Source organism: Myodes glareolus, chromosome 2 (assembly GCF_982192425.1).
Source record: "Myodes glareolus chromosome 2, mMyoGla1.1, whole genome shotgun sequence".
Taxonomy (NCBI): Eukaryota; Metazoa; Chordata; class Mammalia; order Rodentia; family Cricetidae; genus Myodes; species Myodes glareolus.
In genome coordinates, this window is record NC_142027.1 from 84,183,636 (window position 1) to 84,211,268 (window position 27,633).

Sequence of the window (27,633 nt, forward strand, 5' to 3'; positions counted from 1 at the left end):
TATTGCCCTTTTTGTTATTGAATGTTCTTTTTTTAATTAATTTACTTATTTATTAAAAATTTCCACCTCGTCCCTGGCTCCCTTTTCCCTTCCCTTCCCCTCTCTACCTCCCCCTCCCTCTCTAGTCCTAAGAGCAGTCAGGGTTCCCTGCCCCGTGGGAAGTCCAAGGTCCTCCACCCTCCATCCAGGTCTATAAAGGTGAGCATCCAAACAAACCAGGCTCCCACAAAGTAAGTCCATGCAGTGGAATAAAAGCCCAGTGCCATTGTCCTTGGCTTCTCAGTCAGCCTTCATTACCATCCACGTTCACAGTGTCCATTTTGATCACATGCTCCATCACTCCCAGTTCAGCTGGTCTTGGTGAGCTCCCATTAGATCAGTTCCACCATCTCAGTGGGTGGATGCACCCCTCATGATCCTGACTTCCTTGCTCATGTTCTCCCTCCATCTGCTCCTCATTTGGACCTTGGGAGCTAAGTCCAATGCTCCAATGTGGGTCTCTGTCTCTATCTCCATCCATCACCAGATGAAGGTTCTCTCATGGTCCTGACTTCCTTGCTCATGTTCTCCCTCCTTCTGCTCCTCATTTGGACCTTGGAAGCTAAGGCCAGTGCTGCAATGTGGGTCTCTGTCTCTATCTCCATCCATCGCCAGATGAAGGTTCTACGGTGATATGGGTGATATGCAAGATATTCATCAGTGTGGCTATGGGCCAAGACCAGTTCAGGCACCCTCTCCTCTGCTGCCCAAGGAACAATCTGGGGACCTCTCCTTGGACCTGGGGATCCCTCTAGAATCAACTCACTTGCAAACCCTAAAATTGCTCCCTTAATTAAGATATTTACTTCCCTGCTCCCATGTCCATCCTTCCTCCATCCCACCCATCCCATTCCCCCAAGCTTTCCTGAATCCTCCCTTTCTTCCTTCTCTCTAATCATCTCCCCTTACATCCACTCCCCACACCCCCGTACACCCAAGTTTTGCCTGGCAGTCTTGTCTACTTCCAATATCCAGGAGGATAACTATATGATTTTCTTTAGGTTCACCTTCTTATTTAGCTTCTCTAGGATCACGAATTATAGGCTCAATGTCCTTTAATTATGGCTAGAATCCAAGAGTACTGGTATCTGGCTGGTGTTCAGTTCCAGTAGAATGTCTAAGTTGAGATTCATGGAAATTTGACTGCCTAGTTCCAAACTGGCCTTATGGAGTTGTGGGGAAAATTTGGCCTGGGTAGGATGATGAAGTGGCTAGGATTGGTCAATGGAGTGAGTCCCAGGGGAACAAAATGCCATGTATGGAGGTGTTTGTGGTCTAGCCAGCAGGTAGGACTTTGTCCTGCTTCCTGACTTCTGGGGACTGCCCCAGTGCATTAGAATTCTACCAGACTTTAGAGCAGGGCTCAGATGCCTTCCTCATGCTTAGATGAGAGGAGTAACTGCAGAATATGTGCCCTGGGCATCTGGGTATGGAGACTGGGATGGCTCAACTGTGATGCCAGTCTTTCACAATGGTGTGAGCTGTACAAGTGCCTAGAGAGTCTGCTGGGAATTTCAGGGAAGAGCTGGTAATTGGGAGGATGATGAAATGGGTGGTGTTGGATGATGGAATGAACTTCCATGTGAGTGCGGGGAATTGAACCTGGTCCTCTGCAAGATTATCCAGGGCTTTAACCACTGAACCGTCTCTCCAGTCTTAGGCAGGTATAACCATATGATTCAGCTCTGTCTTTGTATTTCCCCCTATCCATTTCTCAACAAAGACTGGATGTGGGTTCATTTCTGTTTCGCTCACTGTCTTTTAAAGCTTTCAGGAAAGGGATGCAGCAGACAGCTTGGTTGTTAGTAATGCTCTGATCTAAACTTCTAGTTTGGCAATGTGTATTTCTATTTCAGTAATTTCAGCCTTGACTTTTTATTATCTCATATATTCCCTCCTGATTGCAGTTTATCCTCCCTCCACTCCTTCAAGTCCCTCCTCCAACCATAACATATATGCAGAGAGTGTAGCTCAGACCCATCTAGGATCAATATTTGTCTTTTTGCTTTCTGTGAGCCTTGTGAGCTCTGTTTAATAGACTCTCTAGGCTGAGTCCTTGTGGTGTTCTTGACTGCTCTGGCTCCCATAGTCCTTTCTCCACATTTTTGGGGGATTCTCATTGCTCTGCATAGTGTTTGTCTGTCCCAATTTTGATTCTCTCTTTCTGTCTACACTTCTTGTTTTTTAAGTAGCATATGCTCTAATTTTTCAAGGACTTCAAGTGTATCATTTACTTATTAATATGAGATGTCTTCAGTGTAGTGTCTACACAGTGTCCTAGTGTAGGCACTAGGTTTTGCAAACCGTCTTCTTGGGATGCCTTCATTGTGTTCCATAGATTTGGAAACATTGTATTATCATTTCATTCATTTCTAGGAAATTCAAATTGTCTATCTTGATTACTTCCTTGGCTCTATTTCCATTCAGTAATGAGTTGTTTAGTTTTCATAAGCTTGTGTGTTTCTCATAGTTTCTGTGGTTATTGATATCCAGTTTTACTCTATGGTGATCACACAGAATGAAGTATATGTGTTCAGTTCTAAATTGTTGGCCTTTGCCTGGGCTTGCAGTTTTCTCTTTCTTCCTAGATGTTGACCTTACCCTGAGTCAGTAATGGTTCCCATCACGGTTCCTCAGCTACCAGTAGAGATGCTGGGGCTACACCCCCATATGAAGTCCTTATGGAACATTCCATGCATCTTTGAACCTAAGCAGGACTTAACTCTGGTCCCTGAAATGTGTCTGCAGCAACTGTTGAGATGACTGCAAGGTGTGAAATTTCCTGAACACTTGTAGACCTCAGATTGAGCTACTTTGGTCATATCAAGCCCCCTTCCTCACATTCTTATTTTATATTTAAAAATAAAGCAGGGATGTGGTGCCACAAACTTTTAATCCCAGCATAAAAGAGGTAGAGTCAGGTGAATTTCTGAGTTCAATGACAGCCTGGCTTACTGATCAATATTCAGGACATCCAGGGCTACACAGAGAAACCCTGTCTCAAAAACAAAACAAAACAAAACAAAACATGGATGAACATTTCACCTGCATCATGTCTGTTTCTAGTACTAATCAATGTCATAAGAGGGCTCGGGTCCCCTGGACCTGGAGTTACATAAGGTTGTGAGACAACACGGTGGGTTCAGGGAGCTACAACATGTTCTCTACAATAATTGCTAATGCTCTCAATTCCTGTGCTATCTCTTCAGCTTCCCTATCTCTTGTAGATAAAGAAAATCCATTAGGTAATGTGATGTTAATTTATAACTTTGTCCTCTCTGGATAACTAGTCAAACTTATTTCCCTAGATTAAAGTGGCAAGTCAGTTCATATTTCTCATAGTAAAAGGTAACATGACCAGAATGATGGATCTAGCACCCACAATCACAACAGGGCAATCTAAAAGAAGTATTATCTTTTCTCTCTATCTCTGGCATGCCTTCCTATTGATCCATTAAGTAGACAGACAGAGAAGTTGTACTGTATTGTAAATGTATTAGTTTTAGCATCCAACCAGGAATCATAGGAACTCATGATTAGTTAACTTTCTCATACAGCCCAGGACAATCTGCCTAGGGAATGGTGTTTCCCAAAACTTATTGAATTCTGCTATATTAGTAATAATAAAGACAATCCTACCAAATATGCCTACAGTATTATGCGATTTTCACAGAGATTCCTTCCTCAGGTGATTCTAGGCTGTACCAAATAAATGGTGAATGCAACCTAAGACATCTATTTTATAGTATAATTTTTATCACGTTAAAAAAGGGTATGGGTGGTGATGTGGCTCAGTTGTAAAATAATTTTCTGGCAAATCTAAGGAGCTGATCTGTCCCCAGGAATCACATGGTGAAGGTAAAGAAATAACTCAACACTGTCTCCTGAACCACACATGTACCATGGAATGACCCTCCAATAAACAAGTAAACGTAGTTAAAAGAATAACTGAATTGCTGAATTTCTATGGCTGATTATTTCTGTTTGCTAATGATCAAGAGAGACGTTGTCTCAGTTAATAGCCTAGAACTTTAACTCATAAACCCAAATCATCCTGGGCAAATGACCTTCTGGATACACTCAGTTCCCCTGCCCCTTGCTGCCTCAGTATTAGTTGAGTTCAATCAGAACAGGGAGGTAAAACAAATGTTTATTTTCGTCAGTGATTTTCAAACTTTGCCCCTGATTACTCTGGCATGACATGGTGGACTTGCGAAATGAAGACACACTTTGACAGAAAAGTCAATAGAGATACTTTCTGCTAAAATGATGGGTTAGTTTTGAAATAATATTGGGGTGGAAGATGTCTGGAGAAAAAAGTTGGATGTCGTTATGATCAACTTGTCAGATAGTGCTCTAAACTTAAAATGTTTTAAATAATTTCATGATTTTTTGTTGGCCTGAGTTCAGAGTTACACTTGACTATGTATTGTGTGGGTTGTGAGTTGACACACCTGTAAGTGGTCATCCCAAAATTGATGTACACACAAGCAACACTAATTGGACTGTGTAGGATGAAGTCATGAAGTTTTGAGAGGGTGGGAATAATGGAAGCAGTTGGAGGGCAGAATCAGAAAGGTGGAAATGATGTAAATACAGTATTCAGTATAAAATTCTTTTAAAAAGTGAAAAAAGATTTTCTTCATTTATTTAGAGGATATTTTTGTTAATGAAACCTAACAGTTTAATTGTTCATATACAAAATTAGTTGTCTATTATCACTATTATAATTATAATTATATATGGAACTGTGAGATGAAATAAATTTTTCATTATAAAGATTCATTTTTAGTGTGTTTGTCTGTATGTGTGTATGATAGAGAGAAAGAGAGGGGGAAGGGAAGACATATACACACACACACACAGAGAGAGAGAGAGAGAGAGACTGGAAGTATTGCCTGTAGAGTCCAATTTGGTTTCCCTGGAACTGGTGTTAAAGCTGGTATAAACCATGTGACAAGGGTGATGGGATCCTAATTTAGGCCATCTGTATCCCCAACAAGTACTCTGCATGCTGAACCTTCTCTCCAGCTCTGTGTATCATTTTCAAACATATTTACTTTATACTTACTTGTTTATGTGTAAGTGTATGTGTATGTGGGCTGTGGAATGCAGAAAATATGAGCAAATGATCAGGAAATACAAATGAAAACATAAACAGCAGACTAAAAGAGATGGAAAAGAAAATCTTAGGGGTTGAAGGACCCCTGACTGGCTGTCAGTCTGAAAACTGAAAAACAAGTTGTTGCATACTTAAAGGTACACTGAGAGGGAAGCCAAAGCCTACCAATGCTGCCTTTAAATCCAAAATCATTTTATTGCTTTATAAATAATACCATTCAAAATTTCCACCTCCTCCCCTCTTCCCATTTATCTCCCTCTCTCCCACTCATCCTCCATACTCACTCTCCAATCCTAAGAGCTGGCAGGGTACCCTGCCCAGTGGAATGTCCAAGGTCCTCCCCCCATGCATCCAGGCCTAGGAAGGTGTGCGTCCAAACAGACTAGGTTTTCAAAAAGCCAGCACATGCAGTAGAATCAAATCTCAGTGCCACTATCATTGTCAGCCACATTCAGAGAGTCCAGTTTTATCACATGCTCATTCAGTCCCAGTCCAGCTGGCCTTGGTGAGCTCCCATTAGATCAGTCCCACCGTCTCAGAGGGTGGACCAAGCCCTCACAGTCATGACTTCCTTATGCATCTTCTCCCTCCTTCTGTTCTTCAACTGGAACTTGGGAGCTTAGTCCAGTGCTCCTATGTGGGTCTCTGTCTCAATCTCCATTCATCGCCAGATGAGGGTTCTATGGTGATATTCAAGATATTCATCAGTGTGGCTATGGGACAAGGCAAGTTCAGGCACCCTGTCCTCTAATACCCAAGGATCTAGCTGGGGACATCCTCGTGGACACCTGGGAATCCCTCTAGAGTCAAGCCTTTTACCAACCCTAAAACGGCTCTGTTAATTATATCTTCTTCCCTGTTCCCATATCCACCCTTCCTCCATCTCAACCACCCCATTCCCCAAGTTCTCCCCAATCCCTCCCTTCTCCTTTCTCTCCCCTTCTCTACTTTCCCCCACCACACCCCCAACCCCATGCTTCTAACTTGTGCCCAGTGATATTGTCTGCTTCCAGTTTCCAGGAAGATCAATATATGATTTTCTTTGGGTTCACCTTATTATTTAGCTTCTCTAGGATCGCAAACTCTAGGCTCAATGTCCTTTGTTTATGGCTAGAATTCTCTAATGAGTGAATATATACCATATTCGTATATTTGGGTCTGGGTTATCTCACTCAGGATAGTGTTTTATATTTCCATCCATTTGCATGCAAGATTCAAGATGTCATTGTTTTTTTTAACCACTGAGTAATACTCTAATGTGTATATGTGCCACACTTTCTTTATACTTTTATTGTTGGACATCTAGGTTTTTTCCAGGCTCTGGCTATTACAAATAGTGTTGCTATTAACATAGTTGAACAAATGCTTTTGTAGTATGACTGGGCATCTCTTGGGTATATTACCAAGAGTGGTATTAAATCCTAAATCTTCAAGAATGATATTCTATGCACACTGAAGCAGGGTCACAAGGCCTTGACACTTCTGCTTTAATGACATTGTTTGTGAGAGGCTGCATGGTTGTCTATGTGATTCTGATGACTTCCTACACTAACAACAGCTTTCCTATGTAGCTTTGCCATATTACAGATTGTTCTCCCTAGTCTTTTAGTATTCTCGGCTTCGCTTGCCTACTTCTACCAGGCATCACCCATTTGGGGCCTTCTTTAGAGGCTCTAATACTGCAGCAGACATTTGTCTGACCTACCAAGATGTCATTGGAAATTTCAATGGAAGCCTCATGACTCCATCACTCTTGCATCCTGGTTATCTGAAAGACCAAACACCATCTAGATACCTCCAACTACCATCCACACAAACTGTGCTTAAGCCAATATGAACCACGTTGCAGCTGAGCACTGATCACCTAGGCAACAGGGAGCTGAATCTCAAGGTGTTTCTTGGGGAAAATAGGAGGAAGAGCTCAGGGATACTCAGGGTTGGCCTCTACTTAGATTGTATATCTTTCAAGGTTTCACTATCTCTTATTATCATCAGATTTGGTACGAAAATTTCAATATATCATCTCTCATAGGACAAAGTACAACTAAATTGCAACATTTTAAATTTCAGTAGTGTATGATCTTATTTATTTATTTGTTTGTTTGCTTCAATCATCTATAAATATCTATTTATGTGTAGTTCTTTTATGTATTTTTGTTATTTTGACATTTCAAAATTAAATTTATTCAGTTATTTTATTTTCCAACAACAGTTTCCCCTCACTCATCTCTTTCCACTCCCTTCTACCACCTCCCCTCTGGCCTCTTCAAGCAATCTACTCTTCCTCTGTTTATATTCAGAAAGGGCAGGCTTCCCATGGATGTCAAGAAAGCATGGCACATCAAGTTGTTGTGGAACTAAGCTCCTCCCCTCATATTATGGCTTGATAGACAACCCATTATGAGGAATCAGTTCCCAAAAACCTGGCTTAAGGGACAGGCTTCTCCCCCACTGATAAATGTCCTACAAGTAGACCAAGGTACACAACTGTCACACATATGTAGAGGGCATAGCTCAATCTCATGTGGGCTTCTTCGCTCTTGGTCCAGTGTCTGTGAGCTTCTATGAGTCTCAGTTAGCTGTTTCTGTTGATTTCCATGTCATGACCTTGACCCCCTGTCTCATACAATCATTCCTTCCTCTCCTCAACAGTACTCCCAAAACTAGTCCCAGTGCTTGGCTGTAGATCTCTGCATCTGATTCTATCAGTTACTGAAGGAAGTATCTGTGATGACTATTGGTGTAGTCACCAATCTGATTACAAGAGATAATCAATTCAGGCTACTTATCCACAATTATGAGGAGTCTTAGCTGAGATCATCCTTGCAGGTTTGTGGGAGGTTTGCTGAAAGTATTTATAAACTGTGGGAGTTTGCTGTCAGAATTTTGGGGGTTACTCATGTACACTATCATCTGTGAATAGTGATTGTTTGACTTCCTCTTCTCCAGTTTGTATGCCCTTGATCTCTTTTGTGTTATTGATCTAGCTAGAGCTTCAAGTACTGTATTGAATAGGTATGGAAAGAGTGGGGCATCCTTGTCTTGTTCTTGATTTTACTGGAATTTCTTTGATTTTTTTCTCCATTTAATTTGATGTTGATTGTCAGGTTGACCTATATTACTTGTATTATGTTTAGGTATGTTAATACATTCCTGAAATCTCCAAGTTGTTTATCATGAAGGGGTATTGTATGTTGTCAATGGCTTTTCCAACATCTAATGAGGTGATAATGTGTTATTCTTCTTTCAGTTTTTTGTATCTTTTTATTATTTTTTTAAGTTTATTAAATTATAAAAGTTTCCATTTCTGCCCCTCCTCCCAACACCCTCCCACTTCCCCCACTCCCTCTCCTCCTTCCTCTCCATCCCTAACAGTAGTCAGGGTTTCCTGCCCTGTGGGAAGTTCAAGTTCCTCCCCCCTTCCTCCAGGTCCAGGAAGGTGAGTATCCAAACAGACTGGATCCCAAAAATCCAGTATATGCAGAGGAAACAAGTCCCAGTGTCATTGTCAATGGCTTTTCAGAAAGACTCTGGCCCGCCACATCCAGGGAATCCGGGCACATTCAGAGAATCTGGTTAGATCACGTGCTCATTCAGTTCCAGTCCAGCTGGCCTTGGTGAACTCTCATTAGATCAGTCTCCTTGTATCAGTGGGTGATGGCGTGCGTCGCAGTCCTGATTTCTTTTTTCATTTTCTTCATCCTTCTGCTCCTCATTTGGACCGTAGAGGGTTCCGTCTGGTGCTCCAATATGGGTCTCCGTCTGTATCGCCATCCAACATCGGATGAAGGTTTCCTCTGCTCTTGCCCTCCTTGTTCACGTTCTCCTTCCTTCTGCCTCTCGTTTGGACCTAGGGAGCAAAATGTTCATCAGTATGGTTGTGGGCCAAGGCCAGTTCAGGCACCCTCTCCTCTGTCCAGAGAACAATCTGGGGATCTCTCCTTGGACCTGGGATCCCCTTTATACTCAAGTCTCTTGTAAACCATCAAAATGACTCCCTTAGTTGAGGTATATACTTCCCTGATCCCATATCTATCCATTCTCCCTCCCCCCCCCATCCCAGTCCCCCGATCTTTCCCCATTCCTCCCCTACTCCCTTCTCTCTAACCCTCTCCCCTTCCAACAGCCCCCCCACTCGAGCACCCGAGGTTCCCTGTCACTCTTGTCTATTTCCAATCTCCAGGAGGATAGCTACATGATTTTCGTCAGGTTCACCTTCTTATTTAGCTTCTCTAGGATCACGAATAATAGGCTCAAAGACCTTTAATTACAGTTAGAATCCACTTATGAGTGAATACATACCATATTCCTCTTTTGGGGTCTGGCTTACCTCACTCAGTAAAGCGTTTTCTATTTCCATCCATTTGCATGCAAAAGTCAAGATGTCATTGTTTTTTACCGCTGAGTAAAACTCTAATGTATATATGCTCCACACCTTTTTTAACCATTCTTCTATTGAGGGGCACCTAGGTTGTTTCCAGGTTCTGGCTATTACAAATAGTGCTGCTATGAACATAGTTGAACAAATGCTTTTGTAGTATGTTAGGGCATCTCTTGGGTATATTCCCAAGAGTGGAATTGCTGGGTCCTGAGGGAGGCTGACTCCCAGTTTCCTGAGAAACCGCCACACTGATTTCCACAGTGGCTGTACAAGTTTGCATTCCCACCAACAATGGATGAGTGTTCCCCTCATTCCACATCATCTCCAGCATAGGCTATCATCGGTGTTTTTGAGTTTGGCTATTCTGACAGGTGTAAGATGATATCTCAAAGTTGTTTTGATTTGCATTTCCCTGATTGCTAAGGAGGTTGAGCATGACCTTAAGTGCTTTTTAGCCATTCGAAGTTCATCTGTTGTGAATTCTCTGTTCAGTTCAGTACCCCATTTTTTAATTGGGTTAATTAGAGTTTTAGTGTCCAGTTTCTTGAGTTGTTTGTATATTTTGGAGATCAGACCTTTGTCTGTTGAGGGGTTTGTGAAGATCTTCTCCCAGTCAGAAGGTAGCCTTTTTGTCTTGCTGACAGTGTCCTTTGCTTTACAGAAGCTTCTCAGTTTCAGTAGGTCCCATTTATTTATTGTTTCTCTTATTGCCTGCGCTCCTGGGGATCTGCTTAGGAAGTGGTCTCCTGTGCCTATGTCTTGTAGACTACTTCCTACTTTCTCTTCTATCAGGTTCAAAGTGGTCGGATTAATGTTGATGTCTTTAATCCATTTGGACCTGAGTTTTGTGCATGGTGATAGATATGGATCTATTTTCATTCTTCTACAGGTTGACATCCAGTTATGCCAGCACCATTTGTTAAAGATGCTATCCTTCTTCCATTGTATAGCTTTAGCTCCCTTGTCAAAAATCAGGTGTTCATACATTTGTGGGTTAATACCTGGGTCTTCTATTCGATTCCATAGGTCTACTTCTCTGTTGTTATGCCAATACCAAACTGTTTTCAATACTGTTGCTCTGTAATAGAGTTTGAAGTGAGGGATAGTAATGCCTCCAGAAGTTCCTTTATTGTATGAGATTGTTTTGGCTATCCTGGGTTTTTTGTTTTTCCATATAAACTTGATTATTGTTCTCTCCAGGTCTGTGAAGAAGTTTGATGGGATTTTGATGGGAATTGCATTGAATCTATAGATTGCTTTTGGTAGAATTGCCATTTTTACTATGTTGATTCTCCCAATCCAAGAGCAGGGGAGGTCTTTCCATTTTCTGGTATCCTCCTCAATTTCTTTCTTCAAAGACTTAAAGTTCTTATCAAATAGGTCATTCACTTCCTTGGTTAGAGTTACCCCAAGATACTTTATGCTATTTGTGGCTATCATGAAAGGTGATGTTTCTCTGATTTCCCTCTCTGCTTCTTTATCCTTTGTGTATAGGAGGGCTACCGATTTTTTTGGAGTTGATCTTGTATTCTGCCACATTACTAAAGGTGTTTATCAACTGTAGGGGTTCTTTGGTAGAGTTTTTGGGATCGCTTATGTACACTATCATATCGTCTGCAAATAACGAAAGTTTAACTTCATCCTTTCCAATTCGAATCCCCTTGATCCCCTTATGCTGTCTTATTGCTATTGCTAGAACTTCAAGCACTATATTGAAGAGGTATGGAGAGAGTGGACAGCCTTGTCGTGTTCCTGATTTTAGAGGAAAGGCTTTGAGTTTCTCTCCATTCAATTTGATGTTAGCTGACGGCTTGCTGTATATTGCTTTTATTATATTTAGGTATGATCCTTGTATCCCCAGTCTCTCCAACACCTTTATCATAAATGGGTGTTGAATTTTGTCAAATGTTTTTTCAGCATCCAATGAAATGATCATATGTTTTTTTTCTTTCAGTTTATTTATATGATGGATTACATTGATAGATTTGCATATGTTGAACCAGCCCTGCATCTCTGGGATAAAGCCCACTTGATCATAAAGGATAATTTTTCTAATGTATTCTTGGATTCGGTTTGCCAGTATTTTATTGAGTATTTTGGCGTCAATGTTCATGAGTGAGATTGGTCTGTAATTCTCTTTCTTGGTTGTGTCTTTGTGTGGTTTTGGTATCAGGGTAACTGTAGCCTCATAAAAAGAGTTTGGCAATGATTCTTCTGTTTCTATATTGTGGAATACATTAAGGAGTATAGGTATTAGCTCTTCCTGGAAGTTCTGGTAGAATTCTGCATTGAAACCATCTGGCCCTGGGCTTTTTTTGGTAGGGAGATTTTTAATAACAGCTTCTAATTCTTCACGACTGACAGGTCTGTATAGATTGTTCACCTGGTCTTGGTTCAACTTTGGTATATGGTACTTATCTAAAAAAATGTCCATTTCTTGTACATTTTCCAACTTTGTGGCATATAAATTTTCATAGTAAGATCTAATGATTCTCTGAATTTCCTCTGCATCTGTGGTTATGTCCCCTTTTTCATTTCTGATCTTATTAATTTGCATATTCTCTCTCTGCCGTTTGATTAATTTGGATAGGGGCTTGTCGATCTTGTTGATTTTCTCCAAGAACCAGCTTTTTGATTCATTGATTCTTTGGATTGTTTTCTGTGTTTCTATTTTGTTGATTTCAGCCCTCAGTTTGATTATTTCCAGTCTTCTACTCCTCCTGGGTGAATCAGCTTCTTTTTTTTCTAGAGCTTTCAAGTGTGCTGTTAAGTCTCCAATGTGTGCTTTCTCCGTTTTCTTTAATTGGGCACTTAGTGCTATGAACTTTCCTCTTAGCACTGCTTTCATAGTGTCCCATAGGTTTGAGTATATTGTGTCTTTATTTTCATTAAATTCAAGGAAGAGTTTAATTTCTTTCTTTATTTCTTCCTTGACCCAGGGGTGATTCAGTAGTTGACTGTTCAACTTCCATGAATTTGTTGGCTTCCTGGGGGTAGCACTGTTGTTGAATTTTAACTTTAATCCATGGTGGTCTGACAAGACAGAGGTGGTTACTAATATTTTTTGTATCTGTGGAAGTTTGCTTTGTTACCCAGTATGTGGTCAATTTTCGAGAAGGTTCCATGAGCTGGATAAAGTCTAGGACAGGATTCGGGAGAGCTCTGCCTTTTTGTATGTTTTTATAGAGCTATATATTTTATTTCACACTCTCTCTTCTCTCCCCTTCCCTTCTACCCACTTTCATGGTACCCATGCTCCCAATTTACTTAGAAGATTTTGTGTTTTTCTATATCCCAAATAGATTATTAGATCCATGTATGTCTCTCTTTGGGTCCTCATTGTTGTCTGGGTTCTCTGGGATTTTGATTTTTAGGGTGATTTCTCTTTCCTTTATGACTAAAAACCACTCATAAATGAATACATCTGATATTTGGCTTTATGGTTTGGGGTTACCTCACTCTATATGCTGTTTCCTAGATCTATATATTTGCCTGCAAATTTCAAGTTGTCATTATTTTTTTCCGCTCTGTAGTACTCCGTAGTGTAAATATACCTCATTTTCCTTATCCATTCTTCAATCGAGGGGGATTTAGATTGTTTCCAGGTTCTGCCCAAGACAAACAATGCTGCTATGAACATAGTGGAGTTCATGTCCTTGTAGTATGATTGAACATCCTTTGCGTATATACCCAAAAGTAGTATTGCTGGATCTTGAGGTAAGTTGCTTCCTAATTTCCTGAGAAATCACCACACTGACATCCAAAGTGGCTGTACCAGTTTTCACTCCCACCATCAATGGAGGAGTGTTCTCTTTACCCCAAATCCTCTCCAAAATAAGTTGTCATCAGTGTTTTTGATCTTAGCCATTCTTACAGGTATAAGATGGAATCTCAGAGTTGTTTTGATTTGCATTTCTCAGATGACTAAAGATGTTGAGCATTCCTTTAAGTATCTTTCAGCCATTTTAGATTCCTCTGCTGTGAATTCTCTGTTTAGATCTGTACACTATTTCTTATTAGATTATTTTTCTTTGATGACCAATTTCTTACATTCTTTTGTGTTTTTAGAGATCAGTCCTCTCTCAAATGTAGGGTTGTTGAAGAAATTTTCCCATTCTGTAGGCTGTCATATGGTCTTGTTGACATGTCCTTTGCTTTCTAGAAACTTCTCCGTTTCAGGAGATTCCATTTATTAACTGTTTTTCTCAGTGTCTGTGCCACTGGTGTTTTATTTAGGAAGTGGTCTACCATGTCAATATGTTCAAGTGTACTTCTCACTTTCTCTTCTAAGAGGTTAATTGTGGTTACTTTTATGTTAAGGACTTTGGTCCACTTGGACTTGAGTTTTGTGCATGGTGATAGATATGGATCTATTTTTATTCTTCTACAGGTTGATAATCAGTTATGACAGCACAATCTGTTAGATACGCTTTCTTTATTCATTTTATATTTTTGCTTCTTTGTAAAAAACTAGGTGTTTGTGGGTATGTGGATTGATATCTAGGTTCTCTGTTTTTAGAATTCCTCTTGATGGATTTTTCCTGTATCTAAGAAGAAATGTTCTTTTCTCTTTTGATTAATTTTCGTTTGAAATCTATATTCTTAGATATTAGGATAGTGACATCATCTTATTTCTTAGGTTTATTTGATAGAATATTTTTCCCAATCCTTTACTCTGAGGCAATTTCTGACTTTGATATTGAGGTGTGTTTCCTGTATACATCATAAGGTCTGTTTTTCTCTAGATCCATCTATTTACCTACAAATTTCAAGATATTATGTTTTTGTGGCTATTGAAAATGGTCATATTTCTCTGATTTCTTTCTCAGTAGCTTTATCAATTGAATATAGGAAGGTTACTAGTTTTTTGTTGTTGTTGATTTCATATCTTCCTACATTAATGAAACTGTTTTCAGTTGAATATAGGAAGGTTACTAGTTTTTTAATTTAATTAAGTATGTATATTAATATACATAAGTATTTTTTCCTTGTTTATTTATTTATAAGAATTTCCACTCCCTCCCCTCCTCCCAATACCCTCCTGCTCCCCTTACTCCCTCTCCTCCTCCCTCTCCAATCCCAAGAGCAGTCAGGGTTTCCTGCCCTGTGGGAAGTTCAAGTTCCTCCCCCCCTCCCTCCAGGTCCACAAAGGTGAGCATCCAAACAGACCAGGATCCCAAAAAGCCAGTACATGCAGATGAAACAAGACCCAGTGCCATTGTCAATGGCTTCTCAGTCAGCCCCCATGTCAGCCACATTCAGAGAATCTGGTTTGATCACATGCTCGTTCAGTTCCAGTCCAGCTGGCCTTGGTGAGCTCTCATTAGAGGAACCTTCATCCGACGATGGATGAAGTAAGAAACAGAGACCCACACTGGAGCACTGGACTGAGCCCCCAAGGTCCAAATGAAGAGCAGAAGGAGGGAGAACATGAAAAAGGAAGTCAGGACCGTGAAGGGTGTGTTCACTCATTGATACAAGCAGACTGATCTAATGAAAACTTGTTTTTTTTTTCTTGAGTTGATTTTATATCTTCCTACATTAATGAAACTGTTTATCAGAAGTAGAAATTCCCTTGTCAGATTATTGGGGTCATTTATGTATACTATCATATCATCTGCAAATAACAAAAGTCTGATTTATTCTTTTCCAATTTTTATCCCTTTGATCTCCTTTTGTTGTTTTATTGCTCTAGGTAGATCTTCGAGTACTATGTCGTATGGGTTTGGAGAAAGTAGACAGCCTTGTGTTGTTCCTGATTTTTAGTGGAATTGCTATCATTTTCCTTCCATTTAATTTGATGTTGACTGTCTGCTTGCTCTACATTGCTTTTATTATATTTCGATACATTCCATGTATCCCTGATCTCTCCAAGACCTTTTTCATGAGAGGATGTTGGTTGGATTTTAGTCAAATATATTTTCAGCATCTAACAAGATAATCATATCTTTCTTTCAGTTCATGTATATGGATTGATTACTTTGATAGATTTTCATATGTTGAACCATCCCTGCTTCTCTGAGTTGAAGCCTACTTGATCATTGTGGATGATTTTTTGATGTATTCTTGAATTTGTTTTGCCAGTATTTTATTGAATATTTTTGCATCTATGTTCATGACAGAAATTGATCTGTAATTTTCTTCATTAGTTTCATCTTTGTGTGGTTTGAGTATGATGGTAACTGTCACCTCATACAAAGAGTTTGAAAATGTCCCTTGTGTTTCTACTGTATGGAACACATTGAGTATTATTGGGAATATCTCTTCTTTGAAATTATGGTAGCATTCTGCTCTGAAACTGTCTGGCCCTGTACATTTTTGTTGGGAGACATTTAAGTCTACTTCTATTTCCTTGGGGGTTAAAGGTCTATTTAAAACTGTTCACCTGTTCTTGATTTACTTTTGGTATGTGGTAGGTACCTATCCAGAAAATAGTCCATATCCTTGAAATTTTCTAATTTTGTGGAATACAGGCTTTAGAAGTGTAACTTGATGATTCTCTAGATTTTCTCTGTCTATTGTTATGATCACCTTTTCTTTTCTGAATTTGTTAATTTGTATATATCCTCTATGTCTTTTGGTTAGTTTGGGTAAGGACATGTCTATATTACTAATTTTCTCAAAGAACTAACTATTTCTCTCATTGATTCTTTGCATTGTTTTCTTTGTTTTTATTTTACCTATTTCAGCTCTCAATTTGATTATTTCCTAGCATTACTCTTCCTGGGTGCATTTGCTTCTTCTTGTTTTAGATCTTTCAGATGTGCTGTTAAGTCACTTGTATGAGGTTTCTCCAGGTTCCTTATGTAGGCACTTAGTACTATGAACTTTTCTCTTAGCACTGCTTTCAAGTGTCCCATAGATTTGGATATGCTATGCATTCATTTTCAATGAATTCTAGGAAGTTCTTATTTTTTTCTTCATTTTTTTTCTATCCAGAGGTGATTCAGTTGGACAGTTTGATTTCCATGAGTTTGTAGATTTCTGCAGTTCATGTTGTTGTTGAATTCTAACTTTAAGCCTTGGAGATCTGATAAGACACATGGGGTTATTCCAAATATTTTGTTTCTGTTTAGGTTTGCTTTGTAACCAAGTATGTGATCAATTTTATACAAGGTTCTATGAGGTGTGTTTGGGTGAAATTTTCTGTAGATGTCTGGTAAATCCATTTGAGTCATGACATCTGTTAGTTCTCTTATTTCTCAGTTAAGTTACTGTCTGTCAGAACTGTCCATTGGTGAGAGAGGGATGTTGAAGTCTCCTACTATTATTGTGTGGTTGGATTACAATTTAAGTTTTAGTGATGTTTCTTTGTGCATATATGGAGGCTCTTGTGTTGGGATATAGATGTTCAAAACTGAGACTTTGTCTTGATAGATTTTTCCTGTGCTGAGTATGAAATGTTCTTCTCTATTTCTTTTGGTTGACTTTAGCTTGAAATTTATTTTTCTTAGATATTAGGATAGCTTCAGTTGCTTGCTTCCTTGGTCCATTTGATTTGAAAATCTTTTCCCAATCCTGTCCTCTGAAGCAATGTTTGTCTTTAAGGTTGAGGTGCTTTTATTCTATGTAGCAAAATAATGGAAATTGTTTTTTATACATTCTGTTAATCTGTGTCTTTTTGTAGGTGAATTGAGTCCATTGATATTAAGTGATATTACTGATCAGTAATTATTTATTCTTGTTATTTTTTGGTGGTAGTGTTTGTGTGTGTGCCTACTTTGAGGTTTGCTAGTGTGAGGTGCAAAGTTACTTTTTGCCTTTGTTTCCTTGGGTACAGTTCATTTCCTTGGGTTAGTGTTTCCTTCTAGTACTTTTAGTAATGCTAGATTTGTGGATAGTTAATGTTCAAATTTGAGGTTTTCGTGGAATATCTTGTTTTCTCCATCTTCAGTGATTGAGAGCTTTGCTGGTTACAGTAGTTTGTGCTAGGATCTGTGATCTTTTAGTGTCTGCAGCATATCTGGCCAGCACCTTTTGGCTTTTTGAGAGCTTCAGTTTGTGTTTTTTTTTATTGTGCCTATTTCAATTTTCAAGTATTAAATTGTTTCTTTCACCTTTTGATTGCATTTTCTTGATTTTCTTTAAAGGTATCTTTGATGTCTTCCTATTTTTGGTTGTCTTTTTGTCTACTTCTTTGAGGGAATTTTCATTTCTTCTTTAAGAGCATCAAATATTTTCTTAAAGCTATTTTTAAGATCATTTTCTTCTGCTTCATCTGTGTTGATGTGTTAAATTCTTACTCTTGTAGAACCACTATTTTTTGTTGATGCTGTGTTGCCTTTTGTGTTGTTCAGTGTTTTGTTATCTTGTTGCCTATTCATCTTTTCCTCCAATCCGTTTAGTTGAGTCTGTTTCTCTGGTAATTACTCTTCCCAAGGCCAGTGGGTCTAAGGCTGAGATGGTCACTCTTTGAGGTGAAGTGGTGACTAAGGTTCTGATTGCTTTGTGTTCCTGGAGGTGGCCCAGATCTTCCTACATGCTCAGGGCTTGAACCTTGCTTGTCTGTGCCTGAAGATTGCCTTGGCTTCTCGCCTGCTCTGGTAGGTTGATCTTGCTTGCCTGACTTCAAAAGTCACCTGGGCATTCCTGGCTCTTCCCATAGGTCACCTGGGCCCTCCTGCCTACTCCTGCCCTATCTGGGCTGTCACCCTGGCCTTCTTGGCCTACTCTGGGAGATTGTTTGGGCCTTGCTTCAATTATTTTCAATTTCTATTTTACAGGATTGAAGAGACAAGTCTTGGAAAGCTACACACATTTCCCATTCCATATGTTATGCCTTCAGGTACTTCAGATGAGAGCATAATAAAGAAGTAGTCATGGATATTAAATCCTGCTGGCATATATGGTTTAAGATTGTGTGTGTGTGTGTGTGTGTGTCTATACCACTTGTACCTGGGTACCTTTGGTGGCCAAAAAACAGCATTGGATCCCCTTAGAGATAAAGTTACAAACAGTTACAAGCTTCTTGATGTGTGTGCAAATCACAGGACTTCTGGAAAGCAGCAAGCACTATAAACAGCTTAGTTATATCTCCAGGTCCAACAGTTATTTTTTATGATAGAGTATGTTTTATTTATTTCTGAGACTCTCGTACGTGCATGTCAAGTATCTTGATTGCACGCACCCAACTCCTCCCCTTATTCCCTCCTAGGTATTCCTAATACATATCCTCTCCCTTCATTTCTTGTCAATTTTACTGTTGTTGTTAATAACTCACTGGGTCCAATTGCCTGTCCAACCTGCCTGTCAGATACTGACTAACATTGTGCTATTCCTTTTAGAGTCCCTCTGTCTCTAGAGATAAGGGGAATGATTGAGATTCTGTTCTACTTTGCAGTTGACGCATGCAAGATTCTCCATGCCCAGAACTCAGAAGGCATCCCCTCTCAGAGAGAGGGAGAGAGATGGGTGAGTCAGGAGGACACTAAGGTGTTGGTGAGTGTAATCACCGATTCTGTTTCCAACTGAAGAGTCACAAGGAATACCCACAGGGAAGGTTAGAGTAGAGTGGGTTACCCTGTAGTCATCAACAGCCAAACATGTTCATCTAAAGCCAACATCTTCCTGGTTCTTTTTAGAAGCCAATGCCTTGTGAAAATTCCTTTAACCTTCCTCTATAACACACACTTGCCAGGATGGTCTGTGTTCTAAGCCTAATTGCTACTTACTCATACATTCCTTCTGTCTACTCTCTTAATTTTTGAATGTACGGAAACAACAGATTCACCATGAAATATGAGACCTTAGGTTCATGGCCATCTATCTTCCATACTCATCAAAGGACATGGTCAGAGCGCTTGAAATCTATGCCAACAGTCACCACCTTGTCAGTGTGCAGGACATGTACACATTCTAGTACATGTTCGTGGTCTTTCATTATAGAGGAAATAACAGAGTAAATACATGGTCTTGGTATTATTTTGAGGGTTTTCTTTTAAATGTACTTTGTGTGTGTGTGTCTCACTATGCTATGGTACCTATAATCAGGAGGTCAAAAGACACCTTTCAAGAGTTAGTTCTCTCCTTCTTCCATGTGAGAACCAGGGATCAAATTCAGGCCATCAGATTTGGCAGCAAGCAGCTTTACCAGCCAACCCACCTCACCCACTCAAAGAGTTACCAATGCAGCCACAACTTGGTGCTTTGGGGATTTCCCCCCCCCATTAGAACGGATTGAATCTAGGACATCGTACATGCTGCTCATGTTCTACCACTAAGTTACATCCCCAGCAGCATTTGTGCTGTTTATGTTCACAAAATTGAATTACATAGAAAGAACACGTAGATACAATACTGCTTATTAAAATATACAAGTTAAAAATACAGACACTGTACATAATAATGTATATTAAAAACCTGGTGGTGTGGGAAGTCATTCTGTCTATGTGTTGTTTTCATTGGTTAATGAATAAATCTGTTTCATCCAGTGGCTTAGCAGAATAGGGTAAGACAGGAGTTCCAAGCTTATAATGGAGAAGAAAGAGGCAGAGTTAGGGACAAGCCATGTTACCACTGCTGGGGACAGATGCACCAGGACCATACAGGTAAGCCACAGCCACATGGTGATACACAGATGAATAGAAATAGGTTGATTTAAGATATAAGAGTAAGCCAGAAAGATGCTCAAGCTATCAACCAAACAGTATTTCAAATATATTTTCTGTGTGTTTATTACTGTATGGAGGGACAGAAATCTCCAACAACAACTGGAGTCTCTAACTACTGATTTTCTTATTGTGCACTTATGTACATTTAAAAAAATAAACAATGGGTATCACATTTTAGCCTAGGCTAACTAACTTAAACTTACTATGTAGACAATTTGGTCTTGAACTTCTGGTCTTCTTGTCTCTACCTCTGGAGTTTAGGTATTACAGCCACCAACAGGCCCTGTTTTGCAGTGTCGATGATCCAGTCTAGGGCTTTGTGAGAACATGGAAAGTACTCTATCAACTGAGCTACATGACCAAACAAGAGTATCATATCATACTATTTTGGACTTAATAACTGACAACATTACACATGTATATAATGCATTCTGGTTAATGTCCCCAATTCTCTTATTTCTCTCCCACCTTTGTCAATCTTCCATGAAAATCTCTTTCCCATATGCCTAAATTCCTTGGTGTCCTGCAGATTAGAACTAGTGCCATCTGTGTGACTGTGGTATTAGACCTCTTCACTAGAGCCTGTGGACTCACTACCTACCAGTGGACTAACACACAAATGAATACAATGCTTAGGTGTCATGAGTTCAGCAGTAAGTGGTAATGTCTGTCTCTTTATCATGATGACCACTGTCATGGAGTGTCAGGTATTGAATTTTGGTGGATAGAATGAGTAGAAGTGTTTGGTTATTGTTCTTGTATTTTTGCCCGAGACAGGACCTCATGTGGGCTCATTTGGGACCAAATTCTCTAGGTAGTTTTGAATTTCCTCTTTCAATCTGTGATCTCCCTGCCTCTACTTCATGAGTCCTGGGATTACAGAAGTGCACACCAATTACTTGGTGCTGGGGATGGAGCCAGGGCTTTGTGACTGCTAAGTTTTTACTCTCCCAGCTGACTCTTATCACTACTCCTCAATTTTCCTCTTTTCACAAACAAAAAAGCATCAGTGGTCTTAAATAAAAACAAAAACTTTATATAATACATCAGCTTTCTTGGCATGCATAATTCACACTGCATGATTTATCCATTCACGGTGTAATTTTCAATGGTTTTAATATGGTTCTACAAAAACTACACAGTCAGTGTTTTTAAGAACATCTTCATTCCTCAAAAAAAAAAAAAAACTCCAGGAACATTTACAAGCAATTAATAAGAGGAATTCCCTCCATTGTAGGAGGGCCACTTGTTTGTTTCCTGGACACCTGATACTCAGACCCAAAATAACCACACAGAAACTGTAATAATTAAATCACTGCTTAGCTTATTATCTCTAACTTCTTATTGGCTACCTTTTACATCTTAATTTAACTCATATCCATTATTTTATATTTACCATGAATCTTGTTGCCTACTGGCAAGGATTCAACATATCTGTCTCCATCTGTGGCTCCATGGCTTCTCCCTTCTCTGCCTTCTTCCCAGCATTCAATTTAGTTTTTCCCACCTAGCTAATTTCTGCCCTGCTATAGGTCCAAAGTATATTCGTTATTTATTAATGGTAATAACATCATCCAGAGGGAAACCACACATTACCCCCTACACACACACACACACACACACACACACACACACACACACACACACTTCCTTCTTTTTATATAGGCTTTTTTTTACTGACCCATAGCTGTTAGGTTTGAGTCTTATTTCCCTCTTTTGTAAAGCATAACATCATTAAATTGTGTAAAGCATCTCCACCCCTGGAGCATATTAGAGCCAGTCACCTCTCCAGACTAAATTTGAAAGGTCTGAATAACCACTATGCAACACTCAATAATATAAGTGCGGACTGCCAAGAATATTCTCACAATATTAAAAGTTGGGTGAACTGGAAGACACTTAGTAATGGGTTAGAAGAAAGGAGATGCATATGTGAGAGTCATACCTTTGGTGAAGTGACTTTATTTGTTAGGGAATGAGGTAACGACAGATTCTAACAGGTTGCTATTGTTGTGCTGAGTTGACTTGTCAAAAATGACAAAATATCTTTTAGAGAGGGACAAAGACATTCTGTAAAGATCTCCATGCAGATGGCAAAATGTTGGCTTTATTTCATGTATTTTTTGATTGAAGAAAGTCTTGGTAAGAAAACATTCCATGTCAATGAATTTGTTTAATTTTTGGTGAAAAGTAAGAACCTTTGGTCTTTCTAAAATGACAACATCGTTTATTGATTCTTCCCAGAATATTAACTCACAGAACACCAAAATAGGCAACACAGTTACTTTATAAACTGTCAAGTCTAAGAGAATACCAAATTCCAGGTGATGCAGATATGAGCCATCTACTGTCTAGGGCCCTGGCTCCAACCATCCTTCTAGGGCATAAATACCACAGGCTGAGAACACTTCAGCACAAGTGGGCAGAAGGCAGGCCCTGCAAAGTGCAGCACACACAGCTAGAGGGAGAACACAGAGGGGTACATTGTTGACAGAGAAGTAACGATGGACCGGACTTCAGCTCTCTCACTGGAAACTTGGGTGCTCCTGGCAATCAGTTTGATGCTCTTATACCTGTGAGTAACCAACAAAGTCTGTCTCCCACTATCTCTTTGGTATAGGGTTATACTCAGACATGCATTCTGGTATTGATATAAGGTCAAACTGACATAGGAATCAGGGCTAGGAGAGATGGCTTAGTGGTTAAGAACACAGACTGATATTCTAGAGGACCTATTTTTGTATCCTGCCTTCCACATGTGGCTCACAATCATCTACAACTACCGTTCCAGGATCCAGGGATCCAGGGATCTCATGCCCTCCACAGGTACTGGAAAATGATATTAAAATGTAATAGCAGAAGCTGAAATTAACTCTTGTAAAAACACTTTAAATTTACATGTTCTTATTTATTGGGGCTAGGGGTGGCATGTGAGACAGTGTGTTGGGGGGGTCAGAAGACAACTTTGGGAAGTCAGTTCTCTCTTATCGTGTGAGTCTTGCAGGTGAAACTCAGATTATGAACATTGGTAGCCAGTACCTATATGGTGCAGGCAGCCTGAAGGACAGAAGTGAAGTGACAACTGAGTTCATTGTGCATTTTTATTTTTGGTGGAATGATAGTCATATGAGAGTCTATATGTACTAGGCATGCACTGTACTACAGAGCTATATTTCCAGTGATACTCATTCTTAAAGTTAATATTGACATTATACAGATCTGCTAGAGACACCCTCACACACTGTCAACTGTGTCTTGTTGTGGTCTGGAGGTTTACTGACAATATTTATTCTTCATATGATCTGATTTGTTGCAAGGAGTCACTTGGTTCCCAGCTGCTCAGCCCCAAAATATTCACACAGAAACTGTATTAATTAAATCGCTGTTTGGCCCATTAGCTCTAACTTCTTATTGGTTAACTCTTCTTAGTTTAACTCATTTCTAGTAATCTGTATATCACAACAAAGCTGTGGCTTACCAGCCAAAATTCCTAGTGTCTGTCTCCAGAGGCTCCATGGTTTTTCCTGTCTCTGTCATTCTTTCTCCCAGCATTTGGTTTAGTCTTCCCCTTCTACCTAAGTTCTACCCTATTAGGTCAAGGCAGTTTCTTTATTCATTAACCAATAAGAGCAACACATTGATAGAGGGACCTCCCACATCATTTCTCCTTTTCTGCTTAAAGAAAAAGGAAGGCTTTAACTTTAACATAGTAAAATTACATATAACAAAACAGTTATGAAGCAAGAAATACAGTTACAATATTTATATCTACTTTATCATTAATCACAAAAAAAGGAAAACTATATCTATTCTTCAACTCCATCACGGACTCTAGAATGGTATGATATTACATAAGTACACAGGAAGTGCATTGTAAGCAACTTCAAAAACTCTAGAATTGACAGAGACATCTTGCTGCCTGGACAGTGACCCAAACTTCTACTGTACCATTGGGTCATCCATCTTCAGCCTACAGGCCCATAGTATTCAGCAGACTTTTCCACTAAGCAGGAAAGAGAGTTCCACCATTATTGGCAGTTTGTCAGTCACTTTCTTCTGTGTCCTGCAGAATGTCTAGGAGATCCCTTCATAAAGCAAGAACCCCAAAGGACCATCTCACCTTTAGGTAGGTTCAGCAGTCATTTCACTGTTGGTTCTGCATGTCCAGTTAAGCAGTCCAGCCAAGAGCAATTTCTTGCTCAAATGACAAGCAAACTCCATAAGGAGCCTCTTCAATGCCCATCTTTCTCTTGAAGTAGACTGGTACTGCCAGAAACAGATGAGTCCCATTGCAATAAAAAGTAGTAAATTCTTAAACATTTTATATGCCATTTTCTGTAGTCCTTGAAAAGTTTGAAAAATGCCTATCCATCTGAAATACATATCTATCCATCTAGAAAGTCTAACTAATATGCCTATATGCTTGACTATTATAGATGATTATCTATTAACCTATATTTTATAAATATACATTACATTTTTAAATGAGCTACAAAACCACAATACCTTAATCAAGAGCAGAAATACATATACACAGTATAAAAAATTGACCTTAAATTTGTATCAATACAGCAAGATCCATGCCAATGCAAATCTCTATAGCATAACTCTCTTTAAATGTAAACAAACATTTATAAACAATATGGGGGAATATGGGCATAGTTTTGACCATGGTTCTTCTTGATGATTGGGGGCACTGTTAATCAGGCCCATGTGGGGGCCAATTTGTTGCAAGGAGTCACTTGTTAGTTCCCAGCTGCTCAACCTTGAAATAATCACACAGAAACTGTATTAACTAAATCACTGCTTTGCCCATTAGCTAAAACTTCTTATTGGCTAATGTTTTTATCTTAGTTTAACTCATTTTAATAATCTGTGTGTATCAACAGTCTTACTGGTTAAAATTCCCAGTGTCTGTTTCTAGAGGCGTCATGGCTTCTCCTGACTCTGCCCTTCTTTCTCCCATCATTTGGTTTAGTCTTCCCTGCCTCCCTAAGTTCTACCTGATCAGGCCAAAGCCTTTTCTTTATTTATTAGCCAATAAAAGCAACACATAGATAGAAGGACCTCCCACACCAGTGATTGACTTTCAGGTTCTTGTTAAATTCACCAGAACTCAGTAGAAACAGAAAGAAACCATGGGCTGCAAAGCACACTGAACCCCTCACCCTTTTCATAAGGTCTCTAGGAAATGGAGAGGCAGCTAAGTTGTTGGTTTGTTTCCTGATTAGGTTTTGGTTATGTCTATCTCTTCTCTTCTGTATGTGTGGTGACAAGTCTTTCTATTTTACTTTATAGATTTGGGTCTAAAAAAACATGACATTTTTAAGAAACAGGGAATTCCTGGACCCAAACCTCTACCAATTTTAGGAACTCTGCTGAATTATTACAAGGTAAATGCTGATACCTGATAGTCTATAATGGTTTAGTTCTATTAACTGCTCCTTGGAAGGAAACTCTGAGATTTCATGTCCTCATACTATGTGTTCTGATGAGGCTACAGAATGTCCAGTGATTCCTCAGGAATCTATTGCTAACTTAAAACTATAAAATATCTGTGTGTGTGTTTGTGTGTGTGTGTGTGTGTGTTGAACTATGTATTTATGTATTTGCATGTACATGAGTGCCATTATCATGCAGGTACATGTAGATGGATATGCATCTGCATGTAGAAGCCAGGGGTTCTCCCAATCAGTAGGTTGCCTTTTTGTCTTAATGACAGTGTCCTTTATTTACAGAAGCTTCTCAGTTCCAGGACTCCCCATTTATTCAATTTTGCCCTTATTGCCTGTGCTACTGGGGTTCTACTTAGGAAGCGGTCTCCTGTGCCCATATCTTGCAGAATACTTCCCAATTTCTCTTCTATCAGGTTCAATGTGTGTCATATTAATATTAAGGTCTTTAATCCATTTGGACTTGAGTTTTGTGCGTGGTGATAGATATGGATCTATTTTCATTCTTCTACATGTTGACATCCAGTTATGCCAGCACCATTTGTTAAAGATGCTTTCTTTCTTCCATTGTATAATTTTTGCTCCTTTGTCAAAAATCAGGTGTTCATAGGTTTGTGGATTAATATCTGGGTCTTTGATTCGATTTCACTGGTCAACATCTATGTTTTTGTGCCACAACCAAGCAGTTTTCATTACTATAGCTCTGTAATAGAGTTTGAAGTCAGGGATGGTAATGCCTCTGGAAGTATTTTTATTGTATAGAATTGTTTGGGCTATCCTGGGTTTTTTGTTTTGCCATATAAAATTGATTATTGTTCTCTCAGTCTCACTCATGAGCATTGATGTAAAAATTCTCAATAAAATACTGGCAAACAGAATTCAAGAACACATTCAATAAATTATACATTAGATCAAGTAGGCTTCATCCCAGAGAGGCAGAGCTGATTCAACATATGCAAATCTATCAAAATAATCCATCATATAAATAAACTAAAGGAAAAAAACATATGATCATTTCATTAGATTCTGAAAAAGCATTTGACAAAATTCAACACCCCTTTAAGATAAAGGTCTTGGAGAGATTAGGGATATAAGGTTCATTACTAAATATAATAAAAGCAATATACAACAAGCTGACAGTGAACATTAAATTAAATGGAGAGAAAATCAAAGCCATCCCACTAAAATCAGGAACAAGACAAGGTTGTCCACTCTCTCCATACCTCTTCAATATAGTGCATGAAGTCCTAGCAATAGCAATAAGACAGCATAAAGAGATCAAGGGAATTCTAATTGGAAAGGAAGAAGTCAAACTTTCATTATTTGCAGATGATATGATAGTATACATAAGCGACCTCAAAAACTCTACCAGAGAATTCCTACAGCTGATAAACACCTTTAGTAATGTGGCAGGATACAAGATCAACTCCAAAAAATCAGTTGCCCTCCTACACACAAAGAACAAAGATACAGAAAGGGAAATCAGAGAAACATCACTTTTCATGGTAGCCACAAATAGCATAAAAAATCTTGGGGTAACTCTAACCAATGAAGTGAAAGATCTATTTGACAAGAACTATAAGGTTTTGAAGAAAGAAATTGAAGAGGATACCAGAAAATGGAAGAATCTCCCTTGCTCTTGGATTGGGAGGATCAACATAGTAAAAATGGCAATTCTACCAAAAGCAACCTATAGATTCAATGCAATCCCCATCAAAATCCCAACAAAATTCTTCACAGACCTTGAGAGAACAACAATCAAGTTTATATGATTTTGGGTTTTTTTAATCCAATTTCAATTTAGTAGCAAGTACTTACACTAATTGTTACAAATAATTTGCCAAGAACAAAATCATATAACTCATGCAAAAGGTTTACAACTACCTGCAACTCAATCTCTATGGGCTCCTAATCCATCTTTTGTTCTCCATGTGCACTTGCATATATGTATGTGCACACACACATATTTAAAATTTAAGCTCTGACAGAGGACTGGAGTTCAGTACCCAGCACCTACCACTGAAAGCT

The 27,633-nt window shown here is 39.1% G+C and overlaps 1 pseudogene across 1 annotated transcript in view; it reads left to right on the forward strand.

Annotated features, from left to right (window-relative positions):
- The window catches only part of LOC125399860 (cytochrome P450 3A11-like), a 79,101-nt pseudogene that overhangs the window by 45,549 nt on the left and 5,919 nt on the right, over positions 1–27,633 (forward strand). The window contains exon 10 of the transcript XR_015736891.1: positions 4,608–4,617. The product of XR_015736891.1 is annotated as a cytochrome P450 3A11-like (transcript). The remainder of the gene's footprint in view (positions 1–4,607; positions 4,618–27,633) is intronic.